The 20,753-nt window shown below is 40.4% G+C and overlaps 1 long non-coding RNA gene across 1 annotated transcript in view; it reads right to left on the bottom strand.

Moving 5' to 3' along the window:
* The window catches only part of LOC148224352 (uncharacterized), a 43,493-nt gene extending 31,998 nt beyond the window's left edge, over window positions 1-11,495 (bottom strand). The window contains exon 1 of the long non-coding RNA XR_015802867.1: window positions 11,175-11,495. This is a non-coding gene — a long non-coding RNA (uncharacterized LOC148224352). The remainder of the gene's footprint in view (window positions 1-11,174) is intronic.
* Window positions 11,496-20,753: the final 9,258 nt, after the last annotated feature.

Below are 20,753 nucleotides of genomic sequence, written 5' to 3'. Positions count from 1 at the left end.
TTAGCTTAGCCATTGCCAACAGGTCAGATAAAGATGACTCTGGTAGCAGGTTTCAGTGAAACACCAGCAGTCTCATGCTCTCAGGACATGCTTGCACACACTAAAGCTCATTCTGGTCACACAGGGATTTTTCTTGAAGTAACAGGGGCTGACTCAATTGTGTAATAAAGTAAACACTAGGAAAACAGCAAGAAGACCCCTGAGGATAGACATCAAACTACAGTTTAGTAAGACTAGGGAGCATTCTGGACTCCTGGCAAGAAGACACCTTCTCATTGTAGGTACCAGCTCACTTAACACCACTAACTCCAAGGCCTTGCTCAGCTACAAAATGCAGCTAATCAGAGTTTAAATTAGCTTTCCTACATCTCCTGGGTCAACTCTGTCTGCACCTCTGCCAAAACACACTACTCTCCTCCCCTGCATTTCCAAACAATCCCTCACCATAGGTATTTCGCCTGCAGCTTCTCCCAGTGCTGTGCACACAGCTGTAGATTGCACAGCCACACCAAATGATTGAGGCAGAACTGAATGCATAGAAGTGTTGGCTGTGTATCCTGGGAACAGGAGAAAGCTGTTAGCCCTGCCTCAGCACTTCGGCTCCTAGCTGCTCTCTCCCTTCATCCAAAATCTAGACCTAAAAGGAAGAAATATTTCCAGGATCCAGCTTCAGCTTCTGCCACCACGGCTGATAGGTCTCTGCACAGCCAGCCCCTAATCACAGTCATTATTCACATTCATTTCAGGGACACGCTGCAATGCCTGGAGCGCTGTGCTTCCGCAGGGAGGGCAAAGCAAAGCTGCTGTGGGAATTCAGCAGCTGCCCAGAGGACAGATAACAACAGGATGTCATTTATCCTCAGCGGCAGGGTTGGAGGTCTCGCCGAAGCAGCTAGAGGTCAAAATTAGTTACCAGGCAATGGCTGCCTAGTGATTCATGCGAAATTAGTGGTGACCTCGGCCAAAGGCACTGCGGAGAAGCGTTCACGTGGCACTAAGGCGCTAATTAGCACTGCCGCTGGATGGCTCCATGCAGGTCACAGCCGGGCCGGATCACACCGGGAATTACCCCAGACCACTAATGACGCCAGTGGTAATGAAGTGAAAGTTTGCTCCCATGGAAAACTTAAGGCAGAAATGACTGCCTTATCTGATGCAAATACAGGAGGGAATGAAGGCTCTGCCCCTTCCATGAGCGCCAGCCAGTGCCTGATCAGAGAGGGAAAGCAGGAATCCGTCCCAGAAGCTGGACCCTTTACTCCCTATCACTCTTTAAATTATGTGTTTTAGCCAATCACTCTTCCTCCTATCTGTTTTAATCCCCAAAAAGCACAGTTTTTGTCCTGAAGTATGGGAACAAGCAGATAACAAGCAATGTGTGGGATTAGTAGCGAGTGCATAGCAAAGGTGTAAGACTTAGTGCCACCGTCAAAACACATCCAGACTGAGCTTCCTCGCTTGCTGATCACAGCGTGCCTGAGTGCAGATTAAAGCAAGGGTTGAGTCTATTTTTCACCACATTAGGACCTTCAATAAAAGTTTGTATTTTGACAATGTAATTCCCTTGGAAAAAAAGTTCTTGTTAGGATGTATGCAAACACATTATAAGTAAAACACACCGCTGCTTCCATTGTGCATTAAACTTCATCACAGTCTCATTTTTAGATCTTCAAAAATTAAGATTTATTTAGAGAAATCAGAGCAATCAAATTCTTCACCCAGACCCAATCATTTCAAAACATTAAAGCCCAGGAGTACTCAAGGAGACAGATTGTAGCAGCTTGTATTTTCTTATTTGGTGGTGTAGGGAGAAGACAGAAAAAATAAACTCCTGAGAACATCTCAGCTTTGGAGAAAGGGCAAACCTGGAGCAGCTAGGCAAGAGCCAAGAGCACCCGAAGTCCAAGTTTAGATTAGGTATGGCTGTGGCCATACCATGGGATGCAGCAGAACTCCTTATGGTGGGCAGGTCGTATGCTGACAAATCCTGGCCAGAAGACTGTATAGCCTGCTCTGGAGGCCCACATCCATTTCATTTCAGCAGAAGCCTTTTCTTCAGACCTTATTTATTTATTTATTTATTTAACTTCCTAAGATTTTACTTGGCAGAGAGAAAAAGGGACTTGGCTGAAGGATAAACAACATTTCCCAGTAGGGTAACTTTAAGCCAGCCAGTGAAACTTGATATGAGTTCTTAATCTTCAAGACTTGTGTTGACATCACAAGCTGTGAAAGTGGAGCCAATGATCGGGAAGCTGAAGTTTGGATTACATGAAGTGTTCTCTTTTTGTTTTTCTAAGTTATTATTGCTTTTAGTGCAAAACTAAAGAATTAAAAGAATTTTAAGGGCATGGGGAGTTGTATCTTTAAATAACAACAGCAGTATGGGATGGCCTTGGATTTCAAGTCAGTCCAAAAGCAAAGGCAGAATTAAGAAGGAAGCTGGAGGTACAGAGCTGGACTAAAAAGACTGCAAGACATATGTAAAAGAAGTTCCTGGCCAAACACAAGGGATGAGATCCTGCGATGTTTAACACAGCCTAAGCAAAGACATTCTTCCTCTGTGACTCCAGAGGAGCAAGGAATACACAAGATGGGCAGAATAGTACTGTTTGCCAGCAAAAGTGCTCATACAATATGACACTACTGCCCTTTGCGTCATCAGCTCCAGTAAGGCAGCAGCCTGCATGGTGACAACCTTCACCCTCCTGTAGGTCCTGGAGAGCCCAAGGCTCCACAGCTCCATGCAAGGAGGAAACAGTCTGGAAGTGTTGCTGCCCCAGAGAGGAATGCAGTTTTGTGGCCATTGCCCTGGACTGCAGCTCTGGGTTTAAGCCACTGTCTAAATTATGGCTCTGGGATTCCAGGTACCTGGCTGAGGCAAGAGGTACCCAAACCTGTTGACTTTTCAGATTTATTCTAGTAAGACCAACTTTTTGAAAGGCTGAGAAGCTGACTGTGCATTGCAAGCAAGATGCAGAGCACTGGGAGTCCAATCCTTCTCTTACTAGTGTTAAGTAAGAGTTTTACTGTTGGCTGCAATGGGATTAGGATGGCAGTCTCAGGACCATGCAAAGGAAACAAGATTAAAAAGCAAACTTTTCAAATCTAAATAAAAGAGCAGATGTCAGATCATACATTTCCAAACAAAAGTTGCTGAAATCAAGGGTTTAAAGTGCTAGTTGTCAGTTTTGAATGTAGCTCTTCCAATAGCCCATTTGGGCACATCAACTTACAGAGAGGTTATGGAACTCCAAATCCTTTTACATAGTCTGGGGCAAGTTAGCACCTTAACCTTACCTGTTATTTAAGAGGGTAGGTAAGATACTTTTAACAAGAGAGGAGAGGAAGGGGTGTAACTTAACAGCAGGAGTAGCTTTCCATATTTTTCACACTGTTTGCCATCAACCTTAAACACACAGAAGCTATGTCCTGGAAGTTCTTACAGCAAAAATATGATACTATAGCATGAAACACACCTTCTGCTCATTTGCAGAAACAGATGTCCTCACTGCTGCCAGGCTTGACAGAGATATACAGAACCTGGAAATCAGTAAATGCTACAAGAAAACTAAGCTCACTTTTATAGGCCTGACTTCAGTTTGTTGACATGTAACTTAAAGCTTCTCTTGAAAGACCTCATCAAATATTTCAAAGAGAGCACAGATTTCTTTCATTACTTGCACGGAATAAAATTCATAGAATAAAAACCAATCAGAGTGAGGAAGAGCAAGCCTGTGCCATTAAGAGTTTAGACTCTGCTAAATGCTCCATTCTTGCTATGTTTGCCACTTATGCAGTCAAATGAATGACCCCGAACAGCAGAGTATGCAAACTTTAACCAAAGGGTAAAACAACTGTGTTTAATCACAGGTAACAGAAGACTTTTTTCTGACCACTCAAGTAAAACTCTAGGCAAAAGCCTACTATGGTTGTCCTCAGTGCTGGCAGGACAGAGAAACAAAAAAGGCAAACAGAACTCTCCAAAGCCAGTAGCACCAACAGAGGAAATGTTTTTTTCTGCTACAAAACTGCTCAAAACTCACATTTTCCTCACTGCTAAGGCTGAAGACAGCTATTCATTCACCTTTTTACGCAATCATATGGGGTCAAATGAGGGTAGCAAAGGCTGAAAAGCCAGAGCTAATGTTAGCACTGTATATTTTTATGACCTTTGGTGTGTTTACAGAATACAGAAGCTATTGTCTGGAATACTTTCTCACCCTGCTGAGGAGGACGGAGCTAGGGAAGAGGATTATGAACAGTTCTCTGTTTGTGCATGAATACTAGAGCCAGCATCTCCATAATGCTGGATTGCTTACCCCTAAAGCAACTTAAGAGCAGACAAGAATTTTTAAATGCACACCAACATGTGATGATGAATGTGAAAGCATTCCATTTACCAACATTACAATTTCAAACATTACATTTACCAAAAAAAAAGGCAACAAAATAATTCTTAGCCTTCTGCTTGAATTTTGACCATCATTTTAGAGCCCATACAATTCCATCCTTTCATATTCTGGACAACTCCTGGTAAATACAATATAAAAGAAATAATAGTGCTTCTGCTGCAGCAACTCAGTTTTATACTTCTTTTCTTCCCCATAGGGGAAATGTTCCTTTAGTAGAGCCATTCCTATTCCTTGGCCACAGAGGTTCCTTATCACTTTCATCAGCCATATCCAATGCTAAGTGAATGAGGAAATGTTGCTTTTACAAGCTCTTTGGACACAGGTGTTGTAATTGAATGCTCACCCTAGTGCAGTCTGTTTTGATGGAAAAGTATTCCCAGGTCATAGAAAGGCTCCATAAACATAGAAAGGATAGATTTATACATGTTTATAGGTTCTGTATTTTTCTAGCCATTTAAGAGATGGATTGGTATATAGCTTAAGCAAACTTTCTTCTACATACAGCAATTCCAAGGCACTTCAATGACTGCCTTCCTTTCTGTCTTAGTTATTTGAACTGGAAACTTCTGAAAGCAGGGAAGGTCTTTCAAGGGGCTTAAGGACTTTTTTTGGCAGGATGTTTGTGCAGCAGATTTCCCACCTGGACTCCCACTAAACATGATACTTCCAGATAGCAACACTACATTATCCCTGCTGCTGCTACACAAAAAAAAACATTTTTTTTCCCCCATGTTGCAGTACTCTGATCAAAACCATGAAACAAAACATTTTTAGAATGCAGAAAATCTCCTGACCATCAACTCAGACACATCTTTCCATTAGAGGTTTTTCTGCCTTTTCAGCTTTTGTAAAGCAAGTAGATGATGCTGGCTTAAGGGCCTCAAAGCTAGAAATAAACTAATAGAATAGAGCAACATATCAACCTTCATTGTATTAATTAGTAGAACAATCAAAACTTCAAGAGAAAAAGGACAAGAGTCAAATCCAATGCTGACTTATCTTACAAGAAAACATCACTGGTCAGACAGGTCCCTCTAACTTTAGAAGAGTTACTGCCTGCTGGCACTGTGCATCCACAGCCTCTAGAGCAGAAGGTCCCAAACAGAGACTCCTGTGGGACTCCCCATGACTGGACCTCAGAGGAAGCCAATGTGTCCAGCCTCCCACAGAATAACGAGAGGTTGTTTTGTGTCATCTTTCCTCTGGCACTCTCAGCTTCCATAAAACCTTGAAAACCCCAGTTTTCCAGAAAAGCCTTCCAAGGCAAACCTTCTTCTATCCCTAGCTCCTCTTCAAATACCCTCCCCATTTCTATACAAATTAGATACACTTTAGAAGTTTATTTGCCTGGTCAGAATCTGCTCAATAGACAAGTATGTGTGGACAGGATTTCTTAGACTAAAAAGAGCAGGATACTGGTGACCATGAACATGTTGTACTTTGTCAAAGATATTGTTACAGCCTTTGGCACCATTTCACGTGTTCTTTAAAAAAAGAAGAAAAAGAAGAAAAAAAAGCTTCACATCAATCCATGCTGCTTCTCTTCCAATTTAGGTCCTTTAATAGATGTTAAAAGGTATCCACTGCTGAGAAAAAAAACACCAATCAGTTTTTGGCAGTCCATAGAAGGCCAATTATCTGCAACCCCCTGACTTCTAGCTAATGCCTCAGACTCTACAAAGGCTGTCATTAATTCTGTGAATATCAGACCACTCTTAAAATTTTGATATTCAAATAAGAAACTTCTCCTAGCATTGCTTCATACCATACGAGTACCAGAAAAACAAAGCAAAACCAGAAACCAACTTTCCAAAAATCCTCAAACATACTAGGGAGGAAAAGAACAGATATTAGGTTTGGAAAATTCTGTTTCAGAAGGAGAATTTAAAGATATTTCCACAAACTTGAATGTTCCCAAGAGCCAGTTTTATAACACAATCTCAGTGCTCTGAACAAGTTAGCAAGCTGGTTGGAGAGGAAAGAGGATGTAAATACCCTACAAATTCTCAGTCACTCTCACAAGACATTCACAGAGTGTTCAAAAAGGAAGTGTCACCCTAGCTCACTTTGTTCATATCATTATCTTTTTTCACCTCTTTTTCCAGGCAATTGGTCACTGCCTTCACACACCATCACATGTCCACATCCCACATATCTCCACAGCTACCTGGGGCATTAGGAGACTGAGCTCTGTAACATTACTCCAGAGTTGCCCTAGAGCTGACCTGGGGTTTGATCATTAGTAGGCAGGTGAAGTTGAAGCACTACCAAATATTCCTAAACTGGATGATCAGAGCTGGTACTTGAGTAACAAGAAAGTTGTTTTTTCTCTCCTCCAAATGAGCTGTGTTTCTTGGTATTGTTTAGAAGGAGTCTTCCTTGAGCTGGGACTGGAGTTATTACTGTGGCTGCTTTCTGGCCAAGCTAGGCCAGAGCAGGGGGCCAGAACATATTTAGGCTGTGCTTCTAGCTCACCAAAGGCAACAGCTGCTCTGGGCAGGATTCTGGATGCAAAGGTGTCAGCACGTAAACCATCAACCAGAGTGATTGATATCAATGCAAGAATACCACAGCTCTCCACTGCTGGATCTTTAGCACAGACCAGGAACCAGCAGTTCTGCCATTCTAAGATCTAATTCCTACATACACTGATTTTAGCAGCATCCTGGCTTGCCAGACCTGTAGACGCATCACTTTTGGAAAAGGGTCTTTATTATAGGAGTAGAAGCAGACAAAGAGAGGTCTGAGACCTAAAGAAAAGCCAGATTGACAAAATCAGTTCAAATTTCATTGTTATATGAACTGTAGTAAATACAGCCCTAAGAGCAAGGGAAATCTGGATGAAATCCAGTATATTTTTTGGCCTGAATCAGTGCTGTACTAGAAGTTGAGACAGGGAGAAGAGGCTTTAAACAATGCTTGCATCCTCTCCATCCGCAGACTAACCCAACACAGTCACAGGTTCTGGACATGTTTAACCAGCTCAAAAATCTGTTTTGAAAGAGGCATGAGAGCACTCTTATGACACTGCACATCCTCCTGACTGCATTTGGACCTCCAGCCTTTCTGTGCCACCCAGGCTCAATGTGTTAGTGCACCTACACACAAAATAAGCCACTAAGTACCCTGCCCCTCTGAGTGGCAATGTCAAAGTTTCCCTTACTGTCTTCTGCCAGGCACAACTTCCCTCCCCTCACCTCTCTACTCCCATCCCTTGTTTTGCAGCGTTTTCTCTCACCTCTAGCCTGCAGTTTCTCTTCCTTCACCAAACCTCATTTAAAACCTTCCTTCTAAAGTTAAAAACTCTGTTTGCAATATTTTGATTTAAATAGTTAAGGCTAAGATTTTAAGCATTTTGTATGTACACTGACTAACTAAAACCAAGAATGCTTACATTGGCACTGGTTTATACCTTCAAAAATTCACATTCAATTTGCTATCAGACAGGTCATCTGTCACATCTTCACACACCTCCCTTAGCTGTGTCTTTAAGAACTTGAGATTTTTTTTCCTATGCAGCAGTGGTTGTTCAAAGATATTTATCAATTATAGGATTTTATTAGAGTTGAATAACGCTTTAAACATTGAAAAGCCAAAGGGACTAACATTATATTCCAACTACATTTTTACAGTCAAAATAAAAGCTTGTAGGAAACATAACACTGAAATTGTAAAGAGCAAATAATTCCTAAATGACCAGAACAGCCATCTTTTTTACATTCTTAAATAATAATGTATTGCAAAGAAACCAGCAAACTCGTGTGATCACTAGAAATAACTACAATGGATCTGTAGCTGAATTTTCCTGGAAAAGCAGCACATACCTTTCCAATTAGTAACTCACAAACATTACCACACATTTCCAGTATGTAAAGACCACATGGCAGCCCTTCTCTTCCATTCACAGTCACTAAGGCACACCAGTATTAACCAGGGACTTCCTGGTTGCCTGAGCACAGCCAATCAGCTGTGTCCCAACCTGTGTCTCAACCATTTGAAAAATATTTGTCTTTGGTCTTGCCAGTGTTGCACATGGGCCATAAGAGCATAGATAAGACCTGTTGCAAAAGGAAATAGTTTTAGAAATGGCTTCTTCTTGCCTTCAGTGTCTCATACACATCTTTGGGCATCATCTTCTAATACCCTGGAATACTGGAGAGTTTCCACTCACCAAAGTCTTCTTTATGACATGACCCATTACAGGAAAGGAATGGAGCCCTCTAACATAACAAACAATACCTCCGAACTTTAATCACAGCAATGAGAAGGAAACCAAATTTCAGTTTCTCTTTTACATACTCTCTCAGTGAATAGGCATTGTGTGTTATTCCAGGTTTTAATTGTTAACCAGTTGACTGTTAAATCCCACCAGGACTGGCATAATTTTTCACTTTCTGAAGGATCATGAGATGAAAGTACTTATATTTTTTAATAGTCCTAGAGTAATCTTGAAGCTTTGTTGCCTTCAAGCAAGTACATCTTTGAAGATACATTCATTTCTTTCTCAAAAGCATTAAGGTCAAACCATAATATGAATCTCGTAGCAGACTCTTATTATTTTGGTCAGAGTGCCCATACCAAAAATATCAACCCACAGCCAGGTAAAAATTCCATTTGAGGAAAGCTGGTTGTCTACCCTGCAATAGCATGGAGATTACAGACAGCTCAGGGCAAGTACCTCATGATGGACAAAATGGCAGATTAGATTGACCTAAAGCTAACATGAAGTGTCATAGGGAATACTGGCACCCCTGCTACAAAAGACCTACAGAAAAGGGTAGGCTAGTGGTCCTGGAGAGTACTATGCTGAGTCACAAGGGGAGAAGGACAAGAAAAATGGGATGCATCAGCACCATAATGACAACCTTCTTCCTTGCTGCGACCTACTGGCACAAGATCAGAGGATGATGATGGAAGAAGAGAGATTTTTATTTCCAGTCTGACAGAGCAAGTTTGTTTTCTGATGTCCCAAGTGGGAAGTTTGATGTTTTGTAAGAAGCAATTTCAGCATCACAAGGCACTTTCCCGGGTTTGTAGGTTCAAAGGAAAAATGTGACTGGCCAGGATCAAAAGTGTTGTTCAGTCATGGCTGATAAGCATGTGCTTTATGGCACCTGTCCTGTAAATAGGGTCTTTTACCTTTCAGAACACAGCTGTGGCTGGGGGACCACCTACAGCAGGGAGACATGGGACAGGCCATCTTCCTCTTTACTATGGAAGTAAAGAACAATGATAATCTGGAACTGCATATAAAATGTATTTTAGTCTCAACTTTGTGTTTTTTCAATAGACCAAGGTAGCCTTGGCAGGTTAGCTCCATTAAGCCTACAAACCTTTAGAACAGGTTAGTTATAGCAATACAGTAACAGCAGTTTCACTTTTTTCCTGATATTTCTTCCTTCCTTTCCTTTAACTTCTCATCTCCAAGTCCCTCTTTCCCCCCATTACATAGAATTATCTTTGGTAAAATGTTTAAGTTAATTACATTTCAAAAAGTGCAGATTGTTGTACTCTTTTTTCAGTTAGTTGGAGCTACATTAGATTCTAAATGCCTCTCACACAGAGCTTGACCTCCTCATTCCCAAGAAAATCCTTCCAGTTTTAGTGAAGGAGAACCATTGTGTGCAAAGCAGATGACTAGTACTGAGAATACTTGATTGTTTTCCAGCTTCTGCCATGTGCTTCTTGGGTGTTTTCCAGGAATTCATTTTACTGTGCTGTGCTCAGATCCCCACATACGAAATGGAAATAATATTATCCAACAGCATGATATCAGAACCAGATATTATCATTATTGCTAAACTAAAGGAAACACTCACCACTTCATTTTGTGGTTTTAATGCCCTAAAAATAAACTATGTACTAGGTCTATGTACCTCTTCCATCAGAAAATAAAGCAAATAAATGCACTTCATTCACAGCATCATTTTCACACTTGGGAATAAGAACTACGTTTAAAAACTCAGAGGAGCGAGATGTTATTTATCACAATGTAAGAAACCCACACAGAAATAGCTTGATCACAGCAATCTTAGCACTGTAAGCAATCTTTACACAGTCAAATGAAGTTCATAACCAATCACCGTGCTTTGTTAGTGAATAGAGGCTCAAGGAATCTGATTCCATGGGGCACTCTAGAGACAGAAAGCATCAAAATAGCAGATAAGAAAAAATTACTATTCCCCAGCAACACAAACCAAAGTCATCAATGAAGACATTAGAATTAAAAAATTAATCAAAAAAAATTTAATTAATTTTTTAAAATTACAGTGTTTCCTGAAGAACTTGAGCCTCCTCAATGACAGAATAAAAGCTGGATGCCATATACGGTTTTATAGAACACATATTTTACTGTTTGCTATCCTATTGTCCCAGGACGGCTAGAAGGTTCATTTTAGGATCAGCATTCACTAAATATTTAGCATTTTTTAGAGTGGACTTTCATTTCAGTGATGGCCAAGAATTTCCTTTATATGGAATACATCTTCTGTCACTTTGGCTCATACCTTACATAGTCGGAGAAGATCTATAAGTTTCACTTAGAATTAATGGGAAAAATAGCAGCATGACTAAAAAAAAAGGTTTCCATGAGAGCGTAATGTGCAGCAAAAGGTAGTGGATCTCTTCAGCATCCTCTGGGCTGCTTGACATATAAAGACGAAGCAGACAGAAGCACAAAACTAATCTCTGTATTCCCATAGACATACAGGAATGACACATTTCCTATGAACAACTGGACATAGACAATGTTTTTACTACCTGGGACAGCCGGACTGATCCCCCTGACTTTTCCTTTTCTATGTGTGCAATCCACACACTCCAGCTTTCTAGAGTGCCGGCGGGACTGGGCTGCTGTGATTCCACGGGTCCATCGTCTCCTGGCAGAGACGAGATTCTGCAAAAATGGGCTGCGAAGACGATTTGGCTCGGAACTGCTCAAAACCCAGAGCTTACGAGCTCCCCCCGCTCTACTCACAGGTTGGAGTGCATGAGGGATGCACACGGAGAACAGGATTACGCATTTAATATAAGATAAGAGGTGAAGCACGCAGGGCACCTGTCCAGGGCTGCGTTTGCCTGGCCTGCAGACACAGGGAGCCCCCTGGGCGCCCTGTCAGCGCTCCAGACCCAGGAGTTTTCCCAGCGCCGGAGGTTCCAGCGGGGCAGCCGCGGGCCAGCGCTGCCCCCCAGCGCTCAACGCCGGCCAGAGGCGGCTCCCAGACAGAACACGTTCTTCCCGGCAGCAGAACTTCGGGTGAGGATATACAGAGAGCTAGATCTAGATAGATTCTATTAATATATCTACAGAACTGTATCTCTATCACAGAACTATATGCATTCTCTGAATATATCTACAGCAATATGTGTTTTTATTATATATACACATACACTCCAGTGTACAAGTAAATATTTACACTTATTCCAAACAAAAGCACCTTTACACACACACAAGGAAGTTGTACCTTGTTTTGTTTATAGATATCAGCACATGGGAAAAACAATACAGCAATTAATGTATGAGGGTAGTGCTAGGTGTGATGAAGAAACACTGATAATTCAAAGAATTCTCATATCTATGACAAATTAAGGTTCTTGCATGATAAAGATGGTGCTTTATGTCTCTATTTCATTTTCACAGCTGACCTCCATATCAACAGGGAACATCTTGCTCCGTAAATACATGCTCTCTCCTTCTTCCCTCCCTCCTCTGTTACTCTTCTCCTATTTTTATTCCAAACTTCCCATAAGATACAGATTGGCGTTATATACATAGCAAGAAAGTAATAATTAAAGCTTGATACTCCCTTTACGTAGGGGTTTGTGTTCCTGAGTCACATTTTCCTCCATAAAACTCTTGTGAGAATTTTAAAGCACTCCTAAAACACTCCCCAGAAAACAATTGTAAGAGTTCTGCTGGGAACAGCAAAAGCATCCTGGAAATGCCTCCTGCTTTCTGGGTCCATAGGCACTCTCCAGAAAAATCCCATTAAGGATCAAAGCTGGAGGTGACACTGCTGCTTTGGAGCAAGTATATGGGCACTGGTGTCACTTGTAGATTAACACCAGTTTAACACTGTATTTCATACAGACCCTGACAATATTTACAGAGACTGCCATCTTGTTCAGGCCATGGAATAAAAATGCTTTGCCTTCTGCCCTTCCCCAAGTCACCTCCATCCTACTGTGCAAAATCCTACAGTGGCGAGTAACTACAACCGTTTTCCAAAGATATGACATAGAGTTAGGACTTACTTTTGTTATTTTGAACATAATCATTTTATGTTCTCTCCAGACAGGATGAACCAGAAATTTGCCATGTCTTGGCTGGGCTCCATTGCCTCTGACACAAAATTGCATCCCCACGAGCTCTGCAAAAGGACATAGTCTGCCAGGATTTCCCCTGAGCCTTCAGAAAGATCTCATACCAGATCTTCAGGATGACTCAGCAAACAATCCTTACCTCTCTTACACCCCCTCACAGAAAGGAAACTAATCCAGAGCCCTAAATTACAAAGAAAAACCTCAGAAACCATGCAGTAATACAGCATCATGCAAAACCCAGACACTTGGAAAAAATAGAAGAACTGGAAGAGAAGAAGCAGTGCAAGGAGTTAGCCAAGTCACAGTGTGGAAAAGATAAGCTGCTTCAGGAAGAAGTGTTCTCTGTGAGCAGTTAGAGCAAATTGTACTTTCTGATTTAATTAGGGCAAAGAACAACTTCAGGGATCCCTCAGACTTGTTTCTTTAACTAGGAGATTAAATAACAAAGTATATAGACAACTGCTTTGATATCCTATAGTAATTTGCAGGTTCCTACATAATGAACTGCATTAAAACAAGGACATGTAACACTTAGGGTGTTTGATACATCTTAAAATAAACATATTTGGGTTAGAACACTGTTACTATTTATGCACTTCCTAATGTACTTATTAATTTGGACTGCCTTCCAATATCTGGACAAGAGCATCTGATGTTTCAAGTTTATCCAAATAAGTTTTAAAAAGTCCTGGTTTATGTATTGCCCAAATACAGTGAAAAAATTTTCTGAGTCAAGATAAATATGCTTGACTCTGCACATACACTTTATCCTCACAAGGAACATGAGTCAACAGAAGAACTAGCTTTATTGCTTTATTTTTAAAGTAAAATAATCTCCTAATATTTTCTTAGCTGTTTAGGCACACTGGGTTCTGTAATATAAAGCAAAAGCATTTTAAACTTTGAATGCTGCCTCTGTTACAGTTACAAACCAAAACCAACTTATCTAAAGAGGATTTGGGATTTTGCTATTAAAGGGCTGGAGTCTAGTCACACTAGAAACATAATGGTCTGCCACAGTTCAGTAAGACCATACCCTAATCCCTTGGACTTTCTTCAGTTAATTTTGGAAATCAGTCTGCCATTCATAATGCATCACTTTGTCTTCACATATCCATTTTCTGCTACAGCCAGCAGTATTTAATGCTTCTTTGACACTCCATCGCTCCAGCAGCTGTTTTATTTTGGTTTTGATACTGCTGGTGGAAAATGCAACATTTTAAAGTAAAAAGAAAGAAGAAAAACAGAGGAAACAAGTGCTGAACAATGAGAGACTTTGCAGTCATGTGAAGGCAGCTCCACCAGCATGGAAATAGATGGACCAGCAGATGTGAAATCAAGGGAGGCTTTCCGGTGTTTGCTGAATCATTTCTTCCTTTGTTATCGCTACAGGGCTTCCTGTCAGCAAGTCAATAGTGCATTCAGAACACAGCTAAAAGGCCCGATCCTATTCACTGAGGAGCCCCAATTAGCCATGTGATGTCAAGGGACCTTTTCACATCTAACACAGTAACATTGTATCAAAATAAAGGTTATCTGCTCCCAAAGTTGGAGGCGGGAAAGCGAACTCGAGCACACCCATGCACCCCTACTGGGGCCTATAACAGATTTTTACAGCGTGCATGTCAAGATTTGTTCTGTTCTCTCGTTTTTCTCCATCAGATAAGCATTATTCAGCAGGATTTTCTTGGTTTTATTTTAAAGGAACAGAACACAAGTTACATACAAGCCCTTTAAGGGAATGAATACACAAGTTTTACCGAGAATAAGATAGACTGAATTTACAAGTGTAAACAGCTGTCTTTAGGGTCATTGGATGAGGATCTCCAGAAAACCCCTTCTGATCTATTCTGTGTAAATTGCCTTAATTGAACCTCAGTAGCACAGGCAGAAAAAGACGAGGAAGTGCTTTGGCTTAAGGGCTATGGAAAAATTAGGCAGGCATCACACAGGGTTTTTGCTGGCAGCTGGACTTTGGCAAAAAGTCTCAGCTATTAAGGGCTAACTAACTCAGGCAGCCACCTCTGCCTCTTACCTGAGCCCTGGTTCCTACCCCAGGACTGTCTGAAGCTTTCGACACCAGAGGTCTGACACCGGCACCCAACACTGCCCTGGGGCAGCCCGAACCCCCGAAGAGACAACTACACCCCAAAGAAAAAGTGCAGATTTGTAACTAAATTTCAAACTCCTGCTACTCTTAGAATGACTCTTGACAGCTTACTCTCCGTGAGAAAATGAAACCAGCTCTCAAGATGACAAACCTGCCTATAAAAAAATCTGCAGTGAAGAGGGAGTAACACTGGTTTTGCAAATCCCTATATACAAAGCTCAAACTCTACAAGGAGCGTGTCCATGTAATTCATCGTATAGTTGCAGCTCTGTTCCAAAGGCAGGTAAATGAAACAAGGACTAAATAGAAACATTAATAACTTTCTACATCACACTTCCACTATTTTCATGGAGATTAAAAAAAAATAAAAGGACAAAACATCTCAAGACTCCAGGAAGTATTATCTCACAGGTAACATAATTCAATAATATTCAGTTAGGTTAAAAACAATGCCAGCTTTGAAAATAGGCCAAATATTCTATGTGAAATGCTCTATTTCACATCAGGGAGAAATAGTTTTCCTCCGGTAACTTTTACTTCTCTTAATTTATATGTTATTATAAACATCAGGGCTTAAATCATCATCACTACGTACAGCTCCAGACAGTCCCATCTCAACTTTTAGAGATGACAGAACATGACAAGTACACAGAGCACATAGACAACTTGAGCAGTGCAAGCTACTGAAAAATCCTGAACCTTACAATAAAAGCCTACTTTACTATATCAAGTCCCTAGCAGAACCAAAATTGAAAGTACTAATCAGAAGTTTTTTTACTTGTCACACAAGCCACATACTGATTAAACTACACGAGAGATAGCCCACTAAATAGCACCAGTTTTCTTTTTCTACCTTGAATACAAATTCTTTCCATAGACAATCTTACCACCTCTCTTTCCTTGTACATTTTTCTAACATGCTCAATTTTTGTCAGCCACTTCATTTGTTTGTGAGGCTTTGAGACAAAGCATCCATCTTGATCAGTGACAAGCAAGAAACCTACATAGCAGCACAGCATGGAAGACCACCAATAATACAGCAGCTGCAAGCTTTACCATCTTTTCTTTCTGTACAGGACTTGCAAATTAACATACTCTTCAATACAGCCACAGCATGTTTTCCTATGTCCCTAAATTAATTACACCTTTCAAGTAGAAGTAGACAAGCTCTATCTTTTATTTACAGGTTTTGATATTATCATATCAAAAACTCTTAGCTGCAAAACTTCAGAATCAGGATTTTGATTTTTAAGGGAAAAGATACAAACAAACAAGCAAACATCAGCCCACCCCCACACTTCAGCAAACAAACCCCTCTAACCTACTTATATAAGGCAATAAAAACCTTTTTAAATAGCTTACCCTTTGAAATATGCACACCACCCTTTCTCAATAAACTACCCCATGTAGGTTTCTGTCACCTGTATCTTATTCTCATCAAGAAAATTAAGTTAGCTATTTAAGGTGGGTTTTTTTATACTACCACTTAGAAAATAAGCCAAGCAGGAAAACAAGGTGGTTTATGTACTTAATCTACTGTTTTGTTCCCTCTGTAATAAATTCAATAAAGCTGTAAAATGTTCAGTATGTATTTTGATTGCAATGAAAAAAAGAACTGATATTTTAATTACTGTAATATTTTTATCTAAATATGCTACTAGCTTAGAGTGTTTAAATTTTCAAGCACTTTAAAAGCATTGATACTTCTATTATGAGCTCTTTTGCTGTTACAGAATTTGTAAGTGGTTTAGCATCCAATATAAATGCACAAACTCAAGAAAACATAGGGCGCTGAAATGGAAAAGCAACTTAATTTTGCTCTTTTCTCTCTTCCAGTGAACTCCATGGCAGGAAAATCTGAACCTTGTGTCAAGCTGGACTCCAAGAGTCATGGCTTAGGGTCTACCACTAGGGTTAAGAAGTATTTAATATGTAGAGTTATAAACTAGGACACAAAAAAATGCTTACGTGTGGCTCAGCAGTACTTTCCAAGGCTAGGATAAATAATCAAGATGGAATTGTTTTTCCTGAGGTAAGTCTGCCCATGCTTATTAGTCAAGGAGGTGTCTGACTGTCATCACTGAAGTGATTAAAGTAACTCAAGTGTTTCCAGAGAAGCAGCTGTTGTTAACAACTCGTGTCTGAGGCAAGAAAAGTGCTGCATCTGCTCTGGGTGTCAAGGTAGTGAGTTAAGTGGATTTTTTCCCTTAGTTCTCTTCTAAGAAGTAGTAGGACACAAACATTTGTCTTCCATAGACACTGCCGTGCATATTAATTATATAGAGTGAAAAAAAAGATTTTTTTTCTCATGGGAACTTAGGCAGAGCTCCTCTCTTGTTTCTTGTGCCTAAGGAAGCTCTGACTCACTTTTGCTTATTCTACCTTCTACTGAAGAAGCCTTTGTACTACTGTGATAGACTGGATGAAGAAAGATGTAGCTGAAGATGTTCCCTAAAAGACAGGAAAAAAATACCCTTATTAAAGCTTTCAGATACAAAAGCAGTTCTGGAAAAGCTTTTCTACATTTTTTTTCCTTTTTTTGTGTAAACTTGATTTATGATTATATGGCTGTGTTGCAATTTTTCTGGAGTCTGACTCTCTAGAACCAGGGTACTACAGTTCCTCTGTTTGAATCAACCAGACCACCCTCTTGATTTCCCATATTTCATAATAAATACTGCTGTGTTTTGGCACAGGGAAATTATGTGTGCTAGGCTAAATCCTGCTCTTTTTACAGTGGTCTAAATCTGCTAGTGTTGGGCATTAATTTTCTTACCTGTTCTAGGAGAGGCTTCTCAGGTAAGTGCTCAGCCTTTTTTAGGGAATTGTCCAATAAGAGAATAGGAAAAAGGATAGACACCTTGCAAAAACAGAGTGATTGTCCTGTGGTGTGTTCTTTACATCTTAGAAGTAGCTTTTGTCCAAGGCTTTTGTTAAAGCAATGACACTTTTATTCTTAAAGCAGTATTTACTCCATACTTTAATTTTGTCAGGCATTTTGCTCAGGAGGAGGAACTCTTCATTATTTTCCTTAGATATGAACAAATTAAATCCATCTTTTTTTTCACCCATGTAATTATCTTACATGCCACCTTGGAAAAACTGATATAGTAGTTCTCTTTTCCACAAAAACTAGCACCAACAGTATAGTTTAAAGTGAAGTTAGGACTTTTGTTAACCTGGAAATGTAAGGTGTTACTTTATGGTTTTGAGAATCGTGTTTTTGGAGAGGAAGTGTTTTACTAGTAATGATGCCTAAAAAAACATGCACCATTCTTTCAAGATAATGGCCATGTTAATAATAACTGTAAAATGCATGCAAGCTATTTTTATTCTTTTACTTGGTGCAGTAAAGCTTACACAGAAGTGGTCTCTGGAAAGAAATGAAGCAGAATTAGTGATCTAAATAGCATGACTTTTAAATGGGTTTGATTTGTTTGTATAATTAGTCTAATTAGTGTTAACCTGCTTTCTGAAATGGTTTTTCTCCTGTAGCATTTTCTTCTTTCCACTTTTCTGCAGGTCCTCCTCAAATCTCAAAGCTCATATGTTGTACAAATATTAGAGAAAAAACAATATGTAATAAGTCACAGCAGATGAAAACTCAATACTAATTTCTTGGTAGGTAACTGTGTGAAGGACGGCACTGGAAACTTACCAAAATTTTAAGGACTACATCTAACTTGTGATAAAGAAACTGTGCACAATAGCATTTATTGTACCTTCCTTATTAGAGGAACAGTTGCTGCTTGTTTTATTCTCACTAGCAACAGAAGCATGAAATTTAGCTCTGCCCATGACTGAATCCTTGTGTTCCAAGTCTAGCCAATCTTTTTTCAAATAGATTTGAAGAGAAATCCCAGGGAATTGTCAACATCAGTTACAATCTTGAAGTCTGATCCTATAATTGGATGCCACTTTTTTCCTTTCTGTAAAACTTCAGAGGATTGCTCAGATCCACTGACTCAGGCAGATCATTTGAGAAGAACTACTATGCTGATTTATTAGGACCAAATTTTTATATTAGATGCTTTTTTATTTGTTGTGTATTGGGGTTTTTTTCAGAGAGAATTCTAGTATAAGTATAAGTATAGTATGTTGAGTTAAGGACATATTGTACTTTTTCAAAAGTTGATTCCACTATGAATGTAGGAATTAGGCTTATAGTAATTACCACTTTGAGTTACTCAGCATGCTTAGAAGATCCAAATGCCATATATTACCTTTTTACTAGTTGATGAACCTGTAACTGTAAACTCAATTATTTTGGGAGTATTTTTGGACAGTAGCATAGGCTTATTTCCTTTTTATTGTTGCCTGCCATAGCATTTCTTACTAAAGATTCTTCTTTTATTTTGGTTATTATTGTCAGTTTTCTAGCATCAACTACAACTTTTTGGGTATAGAGAGAACTTGAGTTTTGTTATTTTTTTGTACTTAGATCATTAATTGCCATATTTTGAAGAGAGCCCACCAGGCAGAAATGCCAGGGTTTCCTTTACTAGAATTAGTGTTTTAATTACAGGTTTGTCGGGCCTATTAAGTAAATACAGGTGCTATAGCTGACAGACTTTATGCTTATGGTTATAATGCACTTTATTCATGTATTGCCTTAGCCTGGTTACCTTGTTTTACAGATACAGCTGCACGTGATGATAAATCGGGGGTAAAGAATTGTATAAAAAAAGTCTGAAAATCCATCAGTGCTTACAACTCTAGGAGCTTCAAGGGACCAAAATTAAGACTGGAGTCCCATCTCTAGGTGTTATGCAAGAGACAGTAATTTTCCTAGGCTTTAGGTAGCTTATGACTGAATCATATTTATGCAGAAGGTAACAAAATTTTGAAAAGAGGAAACTGAGGCATTAAATTAAGAAAAATGTGTTTATAAAGGCACTAATAAACTGCTAGGTCCCCATTTCATATCTACTTACACTTTGTATCACTTTTCTGTAAATGACTAGGAAGTGATAGTGCAGGATGTCTCTAGGAAAGATGGTTCACCACTTATTTCAGCAGAGCTTGCTGCATGAACACGGCAATTGATGGGCAAAAGCTGAGTTCACAAGTTATGGTCCTTAGTATGCAAAGCACACTGGGAGTGAGCACCTAAACCGAATAAAAATCAGCAAAAACTGTAGCTGAAGTGCAAATCATATGTTAATTATCTGGTTTTGGTTTTGATGTGGCATATATAATTAGCATAGCAGCATGCAAGTAAAGGCACTCTTTTATTAATATAGATTGTTAGCAGAATAGTGGGGGGGTTGTGTTTGTTTTTTAAAATCACTTCCACCAGTGGGAAATGATAGAGGGAAATAAAAAGATTGGCTAATGAACCGGCCACCTCTTTTCAGGTGCGTCGTTGAAGGCACGCTGTTGGGGAGGGTGTACTGATTTTCGGGAGAGCCGGGAGTGGAGGACGGCCAGCAGGGAAACAAGCAATGCCGAGGGCAGGGAAGGGAACAATATTTCCCTTAAGAAAAAAAAAAAAAAAAAAGAAAAGAGAGAGAGGCGTGAAGTCAGCCCGCGCGGCCCGAGGGAAGGCGCTTCCCCTTCCCGCAGGCGCCGGCAGGTGGCGCCGTTGCGGCGCGGGAGGCGCTGAGGGGCGGCCCCGGGGGCCGGCGGGCCCGGGGTGCTCCCCTGCTCTCCCGCCGGGCAAGGCACGGGGAAATGCCGCGGCTCCGGGCCTTTGGCAGCCGGCTGGAAGCACCGGCCTGAACGACAGTAATGGGCCCGCCCGGAGCGTGCCGCTGTTGGGGGCGCAAAGAGCTGAGCTCGCTGTCGGGGGCTGCCTCCGCGGGGAGCCGGAACTGTCTTGTAGGCTTTTGGGACAGCAAGGGGAGGAAAAACCTTCAGGACTGTAAGTGCGGAGCGAAAACACAATAACATCTTTCAGCACCATC

The sequence above is a fragment of the Sturnus vulgaris genome, chromosome 3 (genome assembly GCF_052056855.1).
Source record: "Sturnus vulgaris isolate bStuVul1 chromosome 3, bStuVul1.hap1, whole genome shotgun sequence".
Classification (NCBI taxonomy): Eukaryota; Metazoa; Chordata; class Aves; order Passeriformes; family Sturnidae; genus Sturnus; species Sturnus vulgaris.
This window is presented reverse-complemented; position numbering and strand designations above follow the sequence as displayed.